This window comes from Neolamprologus multifasciatus, chromosome 6 (assembly GCF_963576455.1).
Source record: "Neolamprologus multifasciatus chromosome 6, fNeoMul1.2, whole genome shotgun sequence".
Taxonomy (NCBI): domain Eukaryota; kingdom Metazoa; phylum Chordata; class Actinopteri; order Cichliformes; family Cichlidae; genus Neolamprologus; species Neolamprologus multifasciatus.
The window spans coordinates 30,077,779-30,099,281 of NC_140444.1; the positions used below are offsets into that span (position 1 = coordinate 30,077,779).

Consider the following 21,503-nt stretch of genomic DNA (forward strand, 5'->3'; position numbering starts at 1 on the left):
GGCGATTGTTGTTGTCGATTGTTGTTTATTTAACGTTTAATAAGGAAGACTGAATTGAATTATTAGAAACAGAGCTCTTTGGAGTTTCCTTTGATTTTTTTTAGGATACATTTTCCAAGTGAAATTCAGAATTCCTAATTTGGCAAAGAGTACTGTCTCAAAATATCCCATGAGTGTTAAAGCAAGGTTTGGAATCCAATGATCAAAAAGGACGGTGCCCGAATTACTTAGTCACACATTCCTTGTGTTGCGTATGGATGATCCATAAAAATTTATTCAGCCATTTCCTTTTATTTTGCATCTGTCTCATCTGTTTCAGCGGTCTAGTTTTCAATAATCTGACCAATGTTAAATTAAAATCAGTACCTGAAAAAATGAGGTTCTCCAATGGGACACAATTAATGACCTCCCCTGTGATGCTTGAAAGGAAATATGGCAGGTGTTTCAAATGCAGCATAACACACATGATAAATCAGCACAGCCGTTTCAGTTGTTGGACATAAAAGTGGCACTTCTCCTCTCGGGAGAGTGTATTGAATTCCTCTGTGTGGAAGCCTGGTGGGTCATTCTCCAAGAGGACAGATGTTGAAAGAGACCGTGACAGAGGAGCGTGTGTAGTGCTGCCAACTCTGTGCACTCTCACACACAGAACACAAGACGTGCCAAGCAGACAGGTTGCCAGATCCACCAACCATCTGAGGAATGTTTCCCCTCTAATAGTGTGCAGTTTGTTTGTGCTGGTCCCTCAAGCAAATTGGTGTAATGTTGCATTTTTCAAAACACAGAAGCCTGTCTCAGACACTGATAAAAGACCACTGCATGCTGTCATACTGTCTTTAGGCACTGTAGATAATAATTATATTCAGCTGGCATCTCAGTTGTATGACATGTACTGTTGATTTGATTGAATTTGTTCAGTTACAACGGAGACGGCCCAAAAAACTTAGTAAAGGAAGATAACACTCAAGTTTTGAGTTTGGTGGTCACACTTCTGTTCACTTCTGTGGTCCAAGGAACTGATTAACGTATCTTCGAAGCTGCTTTAACCTTTTACAGGAAACATTTAAAAATACATAGAAATGCACCCCTGTTCAGTCACAAGCAGAAGCAGAAGTGGTAATAATATCCAATATGGCTAAAAACTGATAATTTAAGTTCATTCACTGACAACTGAGCGTGTGTATTCTGTGATATGGTGTTGGATGGGGTGCCTTCCATAAAAGAGCCAAGTGGACAGCTGCAAAAGAAAAGCAAGTACATTTTTGAGTCAATATCCAGCAGGCTGTGGAAGGAAAACAGTCAAAGGAAAGTGTAGATCTACTAAAAAACAAAATAAATTGACATAAAAATTTTGAATACTTAACAGTAGGTTAAAAAAGGATTGTAACTACTAGTGGTACCTCCTCTTTGTTTTCTCATATATGATTCAGTCAAAACTAAACAAGTATTGAATTGCTAAATTAATTTTAGCAGTAACAGGAATGTCACTGCTAAAAACATAACACAAATAACACATAACACAAATTAACACAAATAAAATCACATATTTCTCAGTTGAAACTGTCTATAAATTGGTTAAATTTCTCACTGGATCCTGTCTGCTGATATGCAAAGTTGTTGCAACATCCAACCCTATTGGCTGCTACTGTTCTGTTTATAATAAGGTATCTTTTAGAAATAAGTATGGCTCACTAGATGCATCTGGTGCATGCCTAATAAGAGACTTCCCATCTCTTACATATGATGGTGCCACTATTTTTGTGCCACAGAGTTCTAGAATCCAACGCAAACAACACCGATGTCAAATTTTAGAACAGGCTTCAAATGTGTAATTCTTAACATTCGTCAGCTTACCACTGTTAGTTCTGATGTTATGACCCGATGTGTAGGAGCAGGTAGGGGCAAAAAACTTCCTGATTTTACGAACAACACTGAAGTTTGAAATCCTCCAATATGTCACATGACCAGATCTTTCATGTGTGGCTGGTAGAAACCAATGGGCTTCTATAATCTCACAGTGAGTCATGCGAAGTCCAATATGGATGTTTATTTAAGTTATCAAATATGGTTTCTCACCCTTACAGTAGCAGAGAATCGGCTGAATATGTGTGATTTCACAATTTGGGTCAGTCCCATCACTCCTATCAGTCTTTTTTTTTAAAGCTAACTTTTAGCAGCTAAAGAAAAAGTCTTTCTCAATAGCAGAAAGGAAACAGAGCTAGAAGAGAATAAATATTAAGCTGACATATATGACATATGTGTGTATCTTGCTTCTATAGCTTGTTGTTGAATTGCTTTAAAGCAAGTGATGGTAAGTCTATTTTAAGACAAGCACTAGTTCCATCTAGTGAACCATACTTAAGTTATTTTTTTTAAATGTGATAACACAAATGTTTATCAAACATTTCAAAGGTCAAAAATGCTCTTTCTCAGAAAGTTCCCTCTCTGTCACACACGATGCTAGTTTGTGACATGTCTCAGAATGATTTGCGTAGGTGCTATGATTTGTGATCAGTATCTTGCATCCTGTGGTTTAATACTATTATGATAAGTGTCATGTTAGCAGGAAATCCTTTAGCTGATTAAGTAGGAAAGTGACATAAATATGGGGAACCAAATGGAAATGTTTTATGGGTGCCACCCCTCCCCTCACACTGCTATCATTTTAGATAATAATCACTTTTTATATTTTTCACCTTGGTAACTTTATGCATAAGTCTGAAATAGGCTTCTGGGATCTGAATGAGGTAAATATTGTCACTACAGGGTACGTGTTAGACTTTATCAGCACAGTTACAGTCACATGACCACCGTGCTGAACGAATTGCGCCTGCAGTGGAAAACCAGACTCGATTCTAACATTGAACAGAGGTTGTGTGAATGGTTGTGATTGTGTTGCCCCGTTATCCTCATCCTGTGGGTACGGATTAATGATCCCGTTCCCATTAAGATACGAACGACTGAACAGAGAAGGCTTCCTCTACTGATGTGTTAAACATAAGGCCTGGTTGCCAGAAAAGGGCCAGCAAAGGGTCCAGTCCAGGCCACTGGATGGCCTTCTGAAAAAAGGCATAACTTTTGGACTTTTATCTCTGTGCAAGTAGTACAGCTTTTCCTTCTGATACATCAATATGTTGATATATCGCCTATGTCGATTCATAGTAGACCAAACTAATTAAGTAACAGATAAACGACTGAATGGAAATGTTCTGTGAATTAACAGACGTTTTCTTTTATAATTAAAGGACAATCTGGGCAATAAGCTGCCAGAACTGTGATTTTACTAATTTATGTATTACAGTTGAAGTCCAATTTTATCTGCGCTGACATGACTGCCGGAGTATTACTTTATCAAGTGGAAAAACTGCCGGCAGGACTTGAGATCAAAGTAGCCCGTGATGTAAAGTGAGTTTGACATTCCTGCTCAAAGGACTTTCTGAATTCTGTTGTGGTCACTTTGGTTTGTCTGTTTTCTTTTGGGTTTGGTATTATTGCTTGTTAGCCACACTGTTTCAATTTTCTAAAAGTAACTTAAAGTGTGTTTGTCTGAGACTTGTGTGAAACAAAGTAAAAGTTTAGTATGCACCAGACTCAACTTGTTGCATATGCACTCAAGATACGAGTGCACCAGTGCGTCTGTTTTCAAGCATTTCTGCAACTTTGTGAAACCAGTGACCCCACATTCACACCCACTTCTCATTGTGATTGCTGTGTGAAGGTGTTAAAGGCTGGGTTTAAACTTCTCTGGCTCCTTTTATTTCACATACAGAACTTAAAACTCAATGTAAACTCTTTTCATGCCTCCTTCCACTGTGCTGGTTTGGATCATAAATAAAGACTTTTGCCTTTCGACACATCTGTTCGACATGTTGTACGAATCCCTTGTTTTGTTGTCTGAAACAGCCTGCTGGCATACTTTTACATTGGGGTGACATGCCCACAAAGACAGTTATGCTGACATGCTGATGTTTTGCAGGTTGTTCTGTATAAGCATCTTAAGCCCTTTTCAGAGATGGGAACCGTAATACTGCTGCCTTCACCAGTCTGTTGGAGTGATGATATTCTGTCTTTAAGACACGCATCTCTTTTCTGTTACTTTATCTAAAGGCTTCATACAGACATACCCATGACAGTGATGGAGAGGAAAATGGTACAAATGAAATTGGACAGTTCATCAAAGTGGCATCTAATGTGGTGGTATAGTGTTGGCTTGGAGCTGTGGGAGAAACAATACTGTGTTTTATTGGTCTGTAGAGATGCTGCTGTTGGTGGTGGAGGAGATCAGAATTAGGCTACTCTGACGAAGTAGTCTTCGTGTGCCCTCTGCTACTAGATCTGTATAGTCTCTCTTTTTCAGGTCAAATGATGTCATGGTGTTTATTTGGACGTGAAGCTGGCAGGTTCAGGTGGGAAAAAACACGTGTCTAAAAGAGCCACCAGTTTAGAGTCCTGCAGTCCAACATTGGCTAATTAGCAGTCAACACAAAGCACAGCTGAGGCCTATTTGAATTTCATGAAGGCTATAAATGAAGGAGAGTCTTTTAAACCAGATTTTACTTTCAACACATTGTTGAAATATTTCATGCAAATTCTAAATGTTCACTCTAGTTGCTGCATTAAAATAATAGAACAGGATTTATTGAAAGCCTTGATTACACCTTGTTCTGAACACAGAGAGTTGGAGACCCCCAGCTGAGTAGTCATTCCTGTGCGTGCATAGTTGGTGCATTGTAATGTAAATTCTCCACTGACGAGGCAACACATCAAGCAGTCATTCAGATGTCTGCACAGGCCCTTGTGCTCACCATGTGATGATGACCATAGTGAAACTTGGCAGACTTGTGGATGAACTTCAACTTTCAGAGAGAGGAGTGAGAGGGGTTCTTACCCATGCGAAATGCATTCCTGTGCAGTCCTCCAAGATCCTGACTGGAAGCAGATGACGTATGCGGCTGCCGAATGTTGATTGGTTGATGAGTGGGCTGGAATAGAGCGGGAAATGATACCAGGAATGGGAGAACTGTTAAACAAAACTTCAAATATCACAAACTAATGCTTGAACAGCACAAACAGTGGTTTTCATTGATACTTTTCTTTGTTTTCAACATTCGGTTTCACTTCAGCTTTTTGCATGTCATAATTTCGCTCTCCTTCTCAGCTGGCTCACGAACTAATAACAACACAGGCAAGAGTGGCCCACAGACCGGTTGCAACACATACTTTGTACACTGCTTTCATCTGACAAGCTCACTGCAGGCAGACAGGCAGGCCCTGGAGTGAAGCGGACAGCCAACGACCACCCTCTGCTCACCCATAAATTCTGTTTTAATGCCACCGATCAGAAATAAAGTGTAGTTCAGTAATGGAAACACTGTAACTACAACAAGTAGTGAATCATGTCCACGCAAGTTTTCAAAGTAACAGCAGATACATTTTTAAGTTCATGAGATGGAGGCAAACTGAACATTTTTTTAATGTCTTACTTCTCAGCTGAAAGACTTCTTTAGTTCTAACAGCTAATGAGCTCCAAGCCTGCAACACCAACTATCAGCCACCTATAATGCATCCCTGAGATCCCCTCCCAGTCGATTCAACCGTTCACGACTTAAACCATGACACCTTAATACCTGCATGATGGCAGGGTGGGGCAACATCTCACAAAGACTTCACACCTTGGGCTCATGTGCCGCTAACAACTTGAATGTGTCTCAGGACCACCTCCAAGGTGACAACCCCACCGGGGGTTACATACCTGGGGCTTCTCACCACCTTTTAGAAATGCAGAAGCCTTTTAGATGAGAGGAAAACACCTTCAAAAAATGATTCTTCACCCACAAAAGTTTTGAGAAAAATGAAAAAAACAAACAAACAAACAAACAAACAAAAAACACCTGAAATGTGTAAAATCAAAGTTTTATTTATTCAAATAATGAATCGTTAAGGAGAATGTGCTTGATATAAACTGAATGCATACCAATCAAGTGCATTTCATTTGACCAGATTACAGTGCATTAAATGCAACATTTGAACTCATGTAACAAAATTGTATAGTGAATCTGAGTACGTTTGCTCCAGGCGGCAGACTTCAAAGAAGTATAACAGGAAGCACGTGCCCACAACAGAATATAGTCAAAACACGAGATCCTACACAGACAACAGCAGATAAAACAGTTTCACATTACTCCAAAAAATGCTCTAGATTTACGTTTTCTTCTTCAATATAATGCGACCATAAACAAGAAACAGTTCAAATCTCTGACTTCTCTGAGTTGTCTTTGCGTGTTTTTCTTTTTGGTGATATGAGAAGCAGATTTTCTGCCGTTTCCTCTCTCTGTGTCCCCTTCTGCCTGTCTTCATCATGAAATCCCTGTTTTTTACTTCCCTTCAACGATAAGATAAGATAAGATAAGATAAGATAAGATAAGATAAGATAAGATAAGATAAGATAAAACTTTATTAATCCCTCGGGTGGGTTCCTCTGGGAAATTTGTTTTCCAAAAAGCACAGCACCGACAGAAGTTACAGAGTTAAGAATATTATATATATATATACACACACATATATAAATACAAAGACATATATAGATAAAATATACAAAGGGGATAAATAGAATAAATAGGAATAAAAATAAAAATACAAGTGAATTGCACATTTCAAGTATGGAGTCTATTGCACCGCTGATTATTAACAAAAAGTATTGCACAAAAGGTAATTGCACAGTGAAGTGGAGAGGCACTACAGCTTAGTTGTTCCCCCCCTCCTTTGTCCTCCTGTTTCCCCTCCCTCTCCCCTCCAGAGAGGAGTTAAACAGTTTGATGGCGTGTGGGACAAAGGAGTTTTTAAGTCTGTTGGTTCTTGTCTTTGGGAGAAGCAACCTGTCACTGAACAGACTCTTCTGGTTGTTTATGGCCGTGTGCAGAGGATGCCCAGCATTGTCCATAATGTCCAGCAGTTTCTTTAGTGTCCTTTTCTCTGCCACTGTCACCAGAGTGTCCAGCTTCATGCCGACCACAGAGCCAGCCTTCCTGATCAGTTTTTCCAGCCTGGATGAGTCCTTCTTTGCTGTGCTGCTCCCCCAGCACACCACAGCATAGAAAAGTACTCCAGCAACCACCGACTGGTAAAACATCCTCAGGAGCTTCCTGCAGATGTTAAAAGACCTCAGCCTCCTGAGGAAGTACAGTCGGCTTTGGGCTTTTTTGTACAGGTGCTCTGTGTTGCATGACCAGTCCAGTTTATTGTCCACCCACAGCCCGAGGTACTTGTACTTGTTGACCACCTCCACCTCCTCCCCCTCTATCTGAACCGGCAGTGGACCTGCTCTGGACCTCCCAAAGTCCACAACCAGTTCCTTAGTCTTTGAGGTGTTGAGTTGCAGGTGGGCAGTTTATTGCCTTTACTTTCATCCTACTGGGATCATTAAGAGCACAGCATCTGAGACACACACACACACACACACTCTTTGTGGTAGCTTTAATTTCTTTTTCTCAAACTGTATCTGTGCAGCTACCATGTGAGCTGAAGCTGTGTTTGTGTGCACGAAGTCTCCAGAGCATGCTGTGGTTGTTGAATGGACTCAAGAAGTCATATCTATAGTCCTGACAGAAGATGTTTTATCGGTGTGCTTCTGCAGTACTGTGTGTGTTTTCTATGTTAAACACTTACAAAGACTGTAAAGCATCTTTTTGTTCCTCTCTGTCTGTCTCTCATCTTTCAAAACGTACATTTTTACCATTTTTATTATTTTTATTATTTTTATTTTACTTCACCTATCTGAATGCTTTTTCTTTCATTTCTTTTTCTCAAATCTCCCCCTTCTGCCTCCCTCTTTTTGTGTTTTTCCTTTCCCCTTCTCTCCTCTCTTGTTTCAACTTGTCATCCACACGCTGCAGAATTCAGAGTCACAGGTCACAGTTTTCCAAGCCTCAACTTGGGACTTTTCCTCCGGTTTCCTCTCGCTCTACAAACTCCATGCACGCACATAAACATTCTCGAGCCTTCAAAGTCTATTTCATCTCCAAGTTTGAATTGATAAGTTCAACAACTTCCTAATTGTGCTTATTTATGAGAGGGGAAAAAAAAATAAGAAACAGTGGGGATTGGGTGATTGGAAGCGGGAATAAGATTAAACAATGAGGATGTTTTCCTCGTTCCTTTTTTCCAGAGTGACGATTTCTCTCAGACCACATCTAATGGAGAAAAGTCTGGCGTGTGGTGGGCTGTGAGTGGGGGTGGGCGGTAGGGTTAGATGTATCCCAGGTGTCAGTTTGGGATGAAGAATTGGGGTTGCCATGGCGTCACTCGTGGTTTCCGGGGATTCTGATTCACAGTGTGATATTGATTAAAGGTTTGGGCTTCCCTGAAAAAAGAGGAAGTATTTCATTTGGTGTGTATTTGTGAGTCCGCAGAAGCTTCTTAAACTGCTTCAGCTGCTCCTCACTTCATCCCGACTGATAAAACCATCAGACAGACATACAGTTATCCTCAGAGAGCAAATGTACGTGTTGTTGCTGTTGTGTAAACCAATGGTGTGCGACCTATCATGTTTATTTGGTATAAGTCAAGCCACCAAAGTGTATTGAAAGTAAGAGTAATATAATCTGACCACTCTTACTTTAGAAGCACAGCTCAGGACCAAAAGCAGTACAATCTCTATGTGTCAGATGCTTGTTGAGAATGGATTCATTTAAACTGTGTAACGAAATCGGCAAAAATGTAATCAAGTAATGTAGCTCAGTATTTAAAGGAATGCATTTTTTTTATGATGCATATAAGTATGTAGACTGTATGAAAGACAGATTTCACCATTTGGTTTGTGGACCACTTGTTGAAAGTTTGGCTTATTTTGGAAATCTTGTGTAGCGCTAGGCAGTTAGCAGCTAAAGGTAGCATTTGTTAGCTAGTGTTAGATGGAGGGACTTTTCTGTAAGGTTGCCTGATGGGTAATGTATTTTTGGCATAGGTCTGGTGTTGGAGGGGAAGTGAGGGATAGTTCATTAAGAGGGGCTTTTCACCCACCACAAATGTGCCACCATGCAGTACGAACTGCATGTTGCTTGATAGGGATGACCTATCTGTCGGTCGGTCGAATGCTGATTGGTTGACAAGCGAGCCAGTATAAGGAAGTTCACTAGAAATGTGAGAAATTCAAGAAAACCAGACAGGTTTTCCATGATTGCCCACCAGCTGCCTTGGCGATACCCAGTCAAGCATAAAACAGAAGTAAATTAGAAGTAGCCACAGCAGCCCCAAATATGTCTATGTGGCCCAGTTCTGAGTGAACTGTTAGTAGCCACTGGGGACCAAAGTCCTGTTGGTTTAACATCTCTGTGTATTTATCCACTTTACTGAGTTAACCCAGAGTTAACCCAGTTAGGTTCCAGGTTAGAGATTAACATGTGTGAAATCATTGCATACTGACCAATCCATTCTCTGGGAAGTAGTGCGATTATTCCTGGAAGATTCCTCAGACATCTGTGCATAGAGATTAAAGTTCTGTAATACCAACCAAAATCTTTGGGTTTCCCTGAAAAACATCAGTATTGATTCTTGTATATGTAACTTCATGCCTGATTTTTTTCCTATTGGCTGCAAACATTTTAAAACAATTTTGAGGCTCTATAAGCATTAATATATGAGAGCACTTACTTACATAGTTTATGCCACCACGCCACCAATTATATCATTGTCTTCATTCTTTGCTCTTAGACTGATAAACATAAAAGCAGCTGAAAAAATAAAAAAACCCTTCTAAATATTAATTTTACTTACTTAATCTAAAGCGATGTCCATCTTTCATATACAGCTCATGTCATGATGACATGTCGTGACAGACCCTTACTTTAATTCAATTTCAACTTTTGAAATTTAAAGTTCACCAGTCTGTGAACTTTATACATCGTTTATACAAACATACACATATGCTGTAACACTGTTATTTCCCAGTTTCTGGGTATTGGAGAGTAGATTGGCACTTTCTCACACTGGGCTCCAGAACAGGTTACCCCGGCCATATTGAGAATGAGTGCCGATGCATCCAGTAACTCGGGAAGGCAATCAAATGAGCTAGGACTCGTGTATTTGGCTGTAATAGAAAACACAGAATGCCTGGAGAGCATCATATGTCTTGGATTATTATTCAGGCTTGGATGGTTTGTTGGTTTTGCCTTTTTTAGAAAGAGAGAGTTTGTTTAATGTCGAGGAGAGAAGACAATGAGAAACAGATCTTTAAGAGTTTGCATGGAGCTTACAGGGCTTCAGCTGGCTCATCACAACATGTTTTTTTCTGTCTTTATTGTATTTTTATCTTCAGTGTTTTTCCCCCAAATGCTCACCCTTTTGTTTGCTGCCTTCATTACCTCAGTTTGTTTCTGCCACCATATGGTTAATTCTGTGCCATGGTAGGTACTTTCCACTGCAAATCACCACACAGAGGAGCGATACCGAGCACTGTGTACTGATGCCAAAACTTCCCTGGCCATTGCTTGTGTTTCATATCATCTGCCCGTTTTCATAGTGTAATGCAATTAAAATCACACTAACAGTGAAAAATATGTGTGTGTTTTTAGACTATCTGAGACCTTTTGTTTCTTTTCCTGAATTAATAAAACCACATCCTTCTGCATGTTATCCAGTTTCCAGAATGTGTGTGGGTGTCTCTGCATGCTCTCGCTGTGTGTATATATGTGTGTATATATGTGTGTGTGTGTCCAGCTACAAAAAGAGGTCCTGTCATCTTAACCAGGATTGTAAAGTCATGTGCTTCTCATTAAAATACTTCCCTCAGTTATGGATAAAAGGACTGATAGTTTTCAACGTCAATGAAAAATCTATTTGCAAACATGTATACAGGGAGTTTGTGTTTGTTTATGTGTGTTGTGGGGACATAATATATTAAGTCAACAGTGTGAGGACCTATCTTTTTGGGGGACAAAAACTTTTCACGATATAAATCTTTTTAAGCTGAAGTCAAACGTTATTACAGCCAGGAGAAAGCTGGGTTAAATAAGTAGAGCTTTATGGTTTTGTTTTACTTGATTTGTTTTTGCTGAAGTTGGTGTTGATAGTTGGGATGATAACGGAGCTGCTAGCCTTGAAAGAAAAATGCGAGTGATGATCATATGATTAATAAAAGCACGAATAAATCTTCATGGATGACTTGGCAGCTATTTGCCAAAAGCTGATTAAGACCATGTGAGTCCATTAAACGATATCACAACCGCACATAACACCCAGGATGTGTGTGTAATTTTGTGCATGTGTGTGTGCTTATGGGTTAAAAGTGTCTCCTGTGGGTATTTGGAGACAGTGTGTGACCTGCAGGGATTTGAAAACCACAATCTTTGATCACAGGAATTCCCAGAAGTCTCCCTAACGAGTGCTCTGTGTACATTCTCTGTGCATTATTTGTCGATTACGTTGTATATGAGGTTGTCTCATGCACAAAGTAAAATGAGGACAAGCAGATGCTGTAAAAGAGTGACAACTGGGCTCGTTAGGCACTCTTCTTGGCTGCAGTGGTTATTATTATATTTACATGCTTCCAGCTCCCGTTATTGCTCGATGACAGCTCATACTTTTCCTTTTTCTCCCTCCTCTTGCTCACAGACACATAACGGGTATGGCGGTCCATTCTCCCTGCAGCACGGACTACACTGCCCATGAGGCTACATTCTTTAGAGCTATGCCTGTAGCATTCTGCCTGTTAGCTTAGCACAACAACAACAACAACAAAAAGGTGCTCTCTCTCACCCACAAGAGCACCTCGCAGAGAGAGAGAGAGCGTAGCCCTGTAACCATGGCAACCGTAACGCTGCCACCTGGAACAACAGAACGTAGCTGTCAAACAACACCCAAACAGTCCTGACCCGCCACAATATGAAACAGGAAAGTACCACCATGTAATCCATTTATTTCAACAAAGTAACTGTATTCTAAATACTACCTTTTTAAACGGTAACTGTAACGGATTACAGTTACTCATATTTTGTATTTTAAATACGTAACAGCGGTACATGTATCCCGTTACTCCCCAACACTGCCCGTGTCTCCCCAGTCAGTCGTGTCTCCATGTCACAGTTTGCTACTCTTGTCTCTGTGCTCCATGTTCACTCTGTCTTCGTTATCACCTTTGACAGTCTCGTGTCCTGCGTTCAGTGTTTTCGGTTTTGCTTACGCCCTGTTTTGATTTGTCAAATTAGTCCCAGCTGTGTCTCCCTCCTGTTTCCCATTCCCTCGTTACTCCCTGGTGTATTGGAGCCCTGTGGTGTCCTCTGTCCGTTGTCGCATCGTTACTGCGTGTGTCTTTTGCCTTCTTGCTCCCATAGCTAAGTGTTTCCTCTCAGTTCCCAGTTTCAGTTTCTAGTTCTAGTTCCAAAGTTTCTGTTTCTAGCGTTGGTTAAGTTTTCTTGTATTGAGTTTTGCACAGCTATTAAAGCTGCTTCCTTCAGTTAAACCTTTTGTTTTGAGTCCTGCATTTGAGGCCTGCCACAGCACTAGTCACGACAGGTTCTGGCTCGGATAAACATTTGATGGTTACTTCTTAACTTATTCCTTTTTTCCACAATGACCTACAAGGTTTGACTCGACTCAACTCGGTTTCAGTTATTTTTCCATTATAGTACCACCTCAATGTGTGTGGGGTTGTTATAAGAACGTGGCTGAAGTCCTGTGACATCATTTATATATGACACAAACAACACAACACTGGAAGACGCTGAGATGATGGTAAGTGTATGCACTTTGTCATTGGACCATGGTGTTGGTTTTTGTGTAGCCTGCTCGTGTCCCCGACAATGCACTCGCCAAGTTTCAAGTTTAAATAGTTGTTGGGACTGTCAAAGAACAGACAGGTGTCCTACTTATGCCAGGCTAAGCTGTCAAACTATACTGAAAATGGGCAATAAGGTTTTTGACCACTCGAGGGGAAAACATTACCATATTTTCTCTCGTCAAGCGATCCAGACATTTTAGTGAGATGGTAATGCATAAGTGGTATGAAGAACTTTCCAGAACCACATTTCAATATCCTGTTACCTCAGAACAACTAGTATTATAGGCCATTATGTCTGCGATCTTGTCAGTCTTTTACCTTTGACAAAAGTCAAAATAGACAAAGAGCTTTTTTGCAGTGATGTTAAATTAAGTGTTAAAAGCAGTGAAAGCTGCAGCCGTGGTTTGCTCTTCTCATCTTTGTGATGCGGAAAGCACATCTCTGAATGAGTGAATGGGAGTTTAGTAGAACAATCTGTGTGATATAATGGAAAAAAAAACAAACCTTAATAGAGACTTGGGAATTATGGAAATGGGTGAATAGGAGGGTGAGAAAGTCGATGAAGAAGTTGGAAAAGACGCTAGGCGTGTCATCCAGCCTCATTCTCAGATGGCGAGTCACTCAGTGTTTCAATCACAGTGAGTGAGACTTACGACCTTGTCTGCAGAGTACATGACACAAGATCGAGTCGTCACCTCTCCCACGTTTGAGCTGCAAGCTGCACTCCACATTCTCACTTACATCAAAGAGAGCATCGCGATGATAAAATCCACAGTGTGCATGTGTCTGAGTGTCACACTGAGGGCAAGAGACACAAATAAGATTGAAGAAGACAAACAATGTAGGAAAGACGGAGGGAAATGAACTGTTGTTTAATCTGACTCAGAGCCAAAACATGTCTAATCAGTCTGACCTGATACTGACACACACACACACACACACACACACACACACACACACAAAAGAGAAAATGAAAAGAAAACATGAATACGGAGGCGAGTGAGAGAGATGTTTGGTTACTGACAGCTTTCTCAGGACTCGCATGTATTAACAGTAAGAAGCAAATGATCAGGACATTAGAAGACTTACATTATGTTAAATATGAAGCCAAAGTACTGTAACAAAGGAAAACAGCTAGCATGGGTCTGAAATCAACCTCCCACTTTCCCTGAAGTTCACTTTTTATCAGTATGTCTTGTTTGTTTGAAATTGGAAAATGACAAATTATGATTTTTTGGATGGTTTTATCCTCTTCTGTTTCTTTGGAAATCCCCCCTGGCATCGCAGACCTGATGAAATAATCAAAACTGGAAGTATTTTTTTCTTTTCTTGCTAAGCAAAGATAATTGTCACTGTGTGGGAGTGAGAAAATATTGCAAGATCTTTGCCAATATCAGTGACTCCTCATTGCACAACTGATAAAAAAACTACTCTGCAATGTACTCTTCGGGATATTAAAATGGCCTGTAGTGTGGTATTCTGCTGTCATAGCACATCTGCTTCAAGGTTTGATGTATTGTGCATTCAGACTGGTTACCTGTTGCATTCCTATCAGCTCCAGCCAATCTCCTCTAACCTTTGACATCAGCAATACAGTTTTGCCCAGAGGACTGGATACTTCCTGTTTTTGGGCCATCCTATCTAAACCCTTGAGATGGTTCTGTGGGAAACCCCAGTAGAACAGCAGTTTCTGAACTACTCAGACCATTTTGCACCTATGTCACCTTAAAAAGTCTCCTTACTCTCCTTACTTCATCATTGCTTGGTTTGAACTTCAGCAAGACTTCACAATGTCTCTGTACAGTCAATTGAACAGGACCTAATAAAGTGTGAATGTGTATTTAAATCCAGTATCAGCACTAATTTGTGTACATGGAAAGATTCTGGATGACTTGTGTATCCTAAATTCTGTGACAGTGAACAATCGCTGTTGGAGTGGCCCTCCAGTTAGGCAGGGCTTTTTAAGAGATTGATTCCCTTCACTTTCAACTCCAGCCTGTTACCTTTGCCTCAGTCGCCTGCTGTCCTCAGTATGATCCCTTCATCCCCTGAAATCTAATGGCTGATTATGTTCCCCTGGTGATTCACTCTTACCCCAGCTCCTAAAATGTACACTGTCTGCCCAGACACACATTTTCTAAGCTCAACCCCTCCTCAGGCTCTGGACAAATTCAGGGGAGCCTCCGATCTCCCCGTCAGTCCTCGGCCTCGTCACGGTGTCACAGTCAAGAAACTATAACTGAATCTGCAAAACTGACATGATCTTAAAACAGATAAAAGTAAAATATTAAAACAGCCAATGTCGATGCTTTTCCTTCTTTGATCGGCACAGAGAAACAAACTAAATAGAGCAAATTGCAAAGCACTGCTTTACTGAGTTCGATTGGTTTTTTCGTACTGTTTGCGTTTCAAGTTGCATCTTAATGCTGAACTGAGCAAAAAAAGAAAAAAGATGATGATGACGGGAAAAGGGGAAATAAATCAACAGATCAGGTTCTGTTTGTCTCACACAGAGTGATAAATCTACAGCTGTTATTCAATCTTAAACATGCGTGACTTGTTAAACTGTCTGCTGGCCCTGAGTGTGTGAGAACTGCATTTTACTTGCTAAAAGAGACTTTTCATTTTACAGCACATGACACTTATGGCAGCTGGTGACCTCCCTGTGAGAGAGTGAGTGTGTGTCTTTCAATGTGGAATCCATATACATGTCTAGTATTTCATGCTATAAAAATGTAATCCTTTAAAAACTTTCTCCAGAAATAACATCACCCAATATGTAAAACAGAGACATCACATAAAACTAAACTTTCTACAAACATATCATAATTCTAGATTATGACAGGTCTGACATCTGTATGCTGCCAAGATACTTATACTCACGGGCCACTTTGTTAGATGCACCTTGCTAGTACCATGTTGGAACCACGTATGCCTCCAGAACTGCCTTCATTCTTCATGTCACAGATTAAACAAAGTCCTGGAAACATTCCTCAGAGATTTTCGTCCAAATTTTAACATCAAACAGTTTCTACAGATTTGTTGGCTGCACGTGATTTGGATTTTCTTCCCTACCACATCCCAGAGGTGCTCTACTGGACTGAGATCTGGTGACTGCGGAGGCCATTTAAGTACAGTGAACTCATTCCCATGATCAAGAATTATCTGACCCTTTTGACATGGAGCGTTATCCTGCTGGAAGACGTCATAAACGTCAAGGAAGGATGGATTCATGCTCTCTACCATCCATGATTTGCAGTAGAATTAATTTCCAATCCAGCTTTGGTGAGCCTGTGTAAATTGCAGCCTCAGTTTACTGTTCTGGGCTGACAAAGAGGGCACTTTGATTTGAGATGTTCAGAGATTCTCTTCTGCATACGTTGGTTGTATTGGGTGGTTATTGGCTTCCTAATAGCTCATGTCCCACCATTCTCCTCTGAACCCACCCAGAGTACTACCTCTCCCTTGATATTTTGTCAGACCACTGTCTGTAATCCCTGGAGATGGTTGTAGGTTGTAGATCAGCAGCTTCAGAAATACTCAAACCAGCCCATCTATGACTGACAACCATGCCAGATTCAAAGTCCCTTAAGTTACCTTTATTCTCAGGACACTCGGCTCGACTCGTTTTCCATTACAATTGAGTACCACCTAATGTACGTGGGGTTGTTATAGCAACGACCCCAAGTACGGCATAACAACATGGTATGCAGGGTGCTCAGTTGCAGACAGGAAAGGACTGCAGAGGGTCATCAACACAGCCCAGAAGATCACTGGCTGCTCTCTGCCCAGTCTGGAGGCCATTGCAAACTCCCGATACCTCAGCAGAGCTGGCAATATCATTAAGGACTACTCCCACCCCAGTAATCAACTGTTTGAACTATTACCGTCAGGCCGACGGTACAGGTCACATAAAACCAGGACAAACAGATTCGGGGATAGCTTCTTTCCCAGAGCTATCACCGTAGTAAATAAGCACAAAACAATTGAACCTGCTTAACTATACCATACTTGGCATTGTCACTATATTATGCTGCTATTCATACTATCATTATATTATGCTGCTATCCTGTATATATTGTACTTATTATTGTCTGAGTACTTCGGTTGTTTTATTGTACTTTTTATATTTTACATTTATATTTATTATTGCATTTTGCACCAAGGGAGTGGCACTCCAATTTCGTTGTACTTTGTACAATGACAATAAAGGGTATTCTATTCTATTCTATTCTATTCTAAGCACCCACCTTGTGACTTTGTTTGTATGCGACACGAATGCTATGCTATTGTTTCTGTGTAGTCCTTTTGGTTGTTGAGGGGTTTGGACTTTGGTGAAGGAGATGGTCTCACGACTCATCGACTGACATTACCGAGTAGCCAGTCGGTCGCATGCAGTCTTTTGACGTCATTTTTTCACCTTGGATCACTTGGAACCCAGATCGAGGATGTACTAAAAAGCACCTGGTACAGGGTAAAATCACCTAAATTAAAACTCTAAAAACCACGTCGAGCCATGTCAGGCCGACCTGAGTTGGTACTAATGGAAAAGGTCGACATATGCATTCTATTTCTTAACTTTTATTAAATCTTTCGTGTCAATCTGACCTTTGCACAGACATGAAAAACAAATTTGTCAGATCATTTTTGAAATTTTGCATCTATTTTATAAAAGCCATATTAGCAAAATTGCTCCCAGATTATGAACCCTCCAGTGTTTAAATGTAAATCATTGACATCCACTTTAGATTATATGGCCTGGTCACAACCTTTTGTGATTCAGTTTTCAAACCAGCTGGCATTAGTTCAGCCTCTGCCTTTAGTTATTTGCTTGCTTGCAGCCCTTTCCTGTTTAACTGGAATGCTCATAACATGGACCCCATTAATATCTTATTTCTCTGCTGTTACTGGGAAAAATTTTTTAAGTGATGAATAGTGCTCTGCTTGTGCAGGTTTGGGCCAATGTGTGTTGCTGTAGGTACAAATCCATTACCATTTCCTGTATTCCCCTCGGTTGCGCACCTCTGTGTAATAGCCCTTATTATTGTCATTATTATTCTGTGGAGAGCTGTAGCCTGCTGGGTTAGAACTGAGGTGCTGATGGATTGGGAGAAATTGGAGGGTCGGAACAAAAAAATTTAATAAAGAGAAATGAAAGTTTCACAGTTACGAACCTTTTAAAAAATCTTTTTTAAACAGCCGAATTTAGAAGCATTTAGTTTGGAGAATATTATTGTCATCCTCACTCGGTTATTTCCAGAAATGAATGTGTTTGTGCTTTACGGGTGTGAAGTGTGTGAGTGATAAAAACACTTCCAATATGGCAGCGCATTAATCTGTCAGGAAGAAAGGAGCTGACACCTCACACTTTGTGTGAATGCGATAGCGACAGACACTGAGTCTTATCTTATCAGTGGGGTACAAAAAGAGCCTGCAGCAGAGATGTGTCACATCAGTCTGACACCTGCAAATCTGCACTCGGACACTGCCAATTACATCACTGTCAGGAACGCATCCGTCAGACACACACTCAGACATTGGCACACACACACCCATTGTGCAGTTCTGGTCATTGTACTGGTTTCTATAGCAGTGGAAAAGAATGTGTAGTTTACTCCACACAGGCAGGATGGATTTTAAAGTGCTACGTGCTGCCATTAAGAACAACAGGCTTGGGCTGCACTTTTTCTGTTGCCTGCCACTACCATGCAGTGGTTATTTCAGGAACACAGAGTGCCTGGGATGGGCAGTTTACGGGGCAAAAGAGCATCTGCAGAAAAGTCTAAAAGGAATACTTTTGTCTTGCACTGGCCTGGTAAATTGTTTTGTTAGAATTTGGCCCAGCCATATAGGGTGTTTGTTTAATCTGCACAAAAATAAAAAGGTTTGATGGTGGATTGTCTTTGGCACTCTTTCTCGGCCGGATCAGAGGTTTTCAGTGGATTTTATGTCATCACTGTTATACTTCCAGGAAATATAACAGTGGTGACAGGTGCTTTTGTTGCCTTTGGAAGGCCATGGTTCCCTCTCTTTGTTTAGCTACGCTGCTGACTGTAGTTCATAGACTGCATGGATTTATGTATGTTATGTGTACAAACTAATCAATAGCATTAGTCTAACTTTCTGCAAGAAGGAAATTAGAATTTTCCTAAATTAATAAACTAGCATACTGACACATTATTAAGCATGTATTGATTCCTATGTAAGTGTCCTTCAACAACAACTGTTACTGCTTACTTAATGATGCTACGTAAGAAAGCCTTAGAGAAATTATAGGTGTTTAGCCCATTGTTTCTAACTGGAATTTATCAGTTTTGAAAAATAGACCAATAACACACCCCCGTTCTCTACTAGCCATCGGGGCGGTGGGGCTGGGAGGAGATGCTGGCTGTCCGATTGGCCTCCCTGCTGCTGCGGAGCCTGGGACGGTCTGCTTGCCTCCACCCCGGAGGGAAGGGTAACATCTCTTGGGTCTGGGTGCCGTTTCCCCCTCTGGGGGCGAGGGTACCTGGACCCGGGGTATAGAGTATGTTTGGGGAGTGTGATTGTGTGTACATGTCCATTTACGTTTATTCCTACGTTGGGTGAGTGCTGAGTGTTTGTATATGTGTGCATGAGGGTGGGAATGCATGTCTGTGTCTGTGTGTGCCTGTTTGTCTGTGTCTATATGTCAGGTCGGGTCTTAGACTCCACCTCTCTGGGAACTCAAAGGCCCTCCAAAGTGTGGAGGCCTATCTCCCCTCACCACACTCCCTGCCGGTGACTGATGCCCTCAGGGGTCGGTGCATTGGTGGTTCTTGGTGTCCGGGGCTGGGCGCTCAGGTATGTACCAGCTCACTCCCGGTGGCTACTTGGCGGGGCCTGGCGCCTGTTGCTCGGTCAGGCCTCTTCCGGGGCGCGGGGGGCCCTCGGGCCTCCGGCCTCCGTGCCTGCGGCTCGGTTCACTCTGGCACAGCTGGCTGCCGGCAGAGCCGGCGGGCACACCGGTGCAGCCCCCTCTAGCTTCTGCCCGGTGGCTACTGGATGACCCCTCGTCTGGGGATCCTCAGCCCTTCCCATGAAGGTGACACGGATGCCCCTCCGATGGTCCTCCTTGGGCTCTCGCACTCTGGGGCCTCTGGATGTCTGGGGCCTGGATCTCCTCCATGCCTGTTTCATGTCCTGGGGGACAGGGCTATGGCTCTCTACATCCTCTAGCAGACCATTACATGGGGAAACCATTTGAATACAAGCGCGCCGATCCACACAGGTGTGCACACGGGTGTTCACTGTTCGTAGACTTAAATCACACATTTCTTGGCTGCTACTTCAAAGCACATTGTGCGCTGTCTGTCCTGCGTGCTGCACAACAACATTCAATATTTAGTATTTACTGCTGTTTACACTTAGCTAGATTAATGCGATGGTGTTGTGTTTAGTATGTTGCTTTGTTTTTTTTGCTTGTTTCTATTCTTTTTCTCTCAACAGGTGATCCAGGAGATATTTTTTTCCCCATTTCTCACTGTCCCTCTCCCCTTCTGTTTTTCTTTTCCTTCCTCTTTCTTGTTAATTAGATCATGATCTAATTATGCATTATTAATTGATATATTAATAAGTGCTTGATTATGACTTAATCAGCTAGTTAATGGTAACTGTGTTTCTTCTTATACATTGTTGTACTAATGTATAGTGTTTGTGTGGAAGGTGGAGTGGTAGCTTGCGACATTTTTATTGATTTATAATCCATGACTTCATGAATCCATTAAAGGCCTTTGGTCTTCATGACGGATCAAACTGCTATTTTATTTTGTTAATGGAGCCCTTTCACACTGCAAAGAGTGCATCAGTAATGGACTATAAATGGAGAGTCTGACAGACGGGAATTCCACTTTGTCCCTCGTAAATCTGTTGCATTCAGAACCGAACACAGAAATGTCTGTATTTTAAATTGATTTGTGATTACATAAAACTCTTTTTAGATATAATAAAAGGAAAGTCGTTTTTTCATGGGTACTGCAGTTACATTCAGTCATTTAGGCTGAATATAAGAGAAGGAGAAATGTCACGAGGAAATATGTATGTTTGTGTGTGTGTGTGTGTGTGTGATCTCCTCTAGGAGAATCCAGGATAATTGATATTAAAAGGAATCTCAGTGGTGGCTGTTGTCACCAGTGAGTCATCATAGCGTGAGAAGAAAAGCTCTTTCTCACACACAGAGGCATAAAATGCTGCCCTCACAGTGCAACACTTTCCACTGACACCGATAAGCAAACAGCCCGGGGACGCACGCAGAAGAGTTCTTAGCACAGCTTTAACATTCTGTGCGTGTTTGATCTATCGCTTTATGCGCACATTACATGCATACTCATCTGCACATCCGCCTTAAAATTCTCTGAAGCAAGTCCACCTAAAGCAACCCAATCGAAGCCCCCACCCCCCAATTGCCTTCCACATGTTGAATTCTCCTCATGACTCAAACACGTCAAGAAGAATCAGCGGGAACTAATCAGAGGATAACTTTGAGCTTACACTCAGATCCACAAGCTGATTAACTGACACTCTGACCATATCTGGAGTTTGTGCCTGTCTCTTCACGGCCCTGTAGGCAAAGCTGCCTCAATCCCTTAAAACACTGTGAGCGCTTTGATTGGTATTGGTTTTTTCAAGGTAACTCCTTCAAACTGGAGATAAGGATGAGCTCTGCTTACTGATGCAGTGTAAACAAGCAGTGTTAGGATTTCCACTGTATCAT

At 41.4% G+C, this 21,503-nt stretch overlaps 1 long non-coding RNA gene across 1 annotated transcript in view; it reads left to right on the plus strand.

The window, feature by feature from the left end:
* Positions 1-7,269, plus strand: part of LOC146517286 (uncharacterized) — an 85,685-nt gene extending 78,416 nt beyond the window's left edge. The window contains exon 2 of the long non-coding RNA XR_014874368.1: positions 6,436-7,269. This is a non-coding gene — a long non-coding RNA (uncharacterized LOC146517286). The remainder of the gene's footprint in view (positions 1-6,435) is intronic.
* The last annotated feature ends 14,234 nt before the right edge of the window (positions 7,270-21,503 follow it).